The sequence below is a fragment of the Condylura cristata genome, unplaced genomic scaffold, assembly GCF_000260355.1.
Source record: "Condylura cristata isolate star-nosed mole 26May11 unplaced genomic scaffold, ConCri1.0 scaffold00006, whole genome shotgun sequence".
In the NCBI taxonomy this organism is placed as follows: domain Eukaryota; kingdom Metazoa; phylum Chordata; class Mammalia; order Eulipotyphla; family Talpidae; genus Condylura; species Condylura cristata.
In genome coordinates this window covers 3,147,260-3,148,151 of record NW_004567107.1, presented here as the reverse complement: position 1 = coordinate 3,148,151, position 892 = coordinate 3,147,260, and the positions used below count along the sequence as shown (strand labels likewise).

The window sequence follows — 892 nt, the reverse complement described above, 5'->3', positions numbered from 1 at the left end:
TGTGAGGTCCAACCGCCCTTGTGGATCGGGGCTCAGTGGGCCCCAATTCCTCTACTTCCCCCAGAGGCAGGACCCCTGAGCCCCCGCCCAGCCGCAGCCCTCCCGGGCTCTGGCAGCCGGGCGGCTTATCCCTTCTCTCAGCCCCCGTGCCCTCCCCTGTAAGTGGGGGCACCCAGCCCCCCAGGCTGCTGTGGAGGCTCAGCCGCAGCAGGCGGCCCCATTCTGGGGTGGGCGGGATCTGCTTTCTGTGAACAACCCCCCGCGCCCAGCAGACCCACCACGGTCTGAGCTGCTTCTTGGGGCTCCCTCTGACCGGGGGGTCCCCCCGCCCAGGCGCGGGTCAAGCTCTCTGGAAAGCTGGTTTCTGTGCAGGTGACAGTCCCAAGCCTGCAGGAGCCGAGAGAGCTGGCTTTAGTCTCCGCTGTGCTTCCTGGGGCCACGGGGCCAGGACACAGAGAGAGACAGGTGGAGGCGGGCACCTGGTGGGAGTGGGGGCTCTCCTGGGGCCCCCAAGGGTTCCAGTGCACACCGCTGCCGGAGGGGCTGAAATCTCAACCCTTGATCATGGCGCCACCTGGTGTCAGTTGCTGGTGCCAGCAGGCAGCTGCTCCCTCTTAGGGGGACCCAGCACCCCGCCTCCTGTCCTTGGTGCCTCCCACAACCCGCCTCCATCTCTGGCCCCTCCAGTGTCCCCGGCAGAGCCCAGACCCCTCCGGTCCACGCGGCCGGCACCTGTCCCGCTGCCCTGGGCGGGGACAGGCGGGGAGCTGGGGTTCACCTGCCACGCACCTTGGGCCTGGGGCCACAGGGACAAAGGCCCAGGGCCCGGCCCGACTTGCGTGAGTTGGCAGGTCATGGTTCTCGGGGTGGCGGGTTTGGGGCGACAGTGCGG

The 892-nt window shown here is 69.2% G+C and overlaps 1 protein-coding gene across 1 annotated transcript in view; it reads left to right on the top strand.

Moving 5' to 3' along the window:
• HMCN2 (hemicentin 2) overlaps nt 1–892 on the top strand; it is a 109,501-nt gene that overhangs the window by 54,713 nt on the left and 53,896 nt on the right. The gene's annotated exons all lie outside the window — the stretch shown is intronic.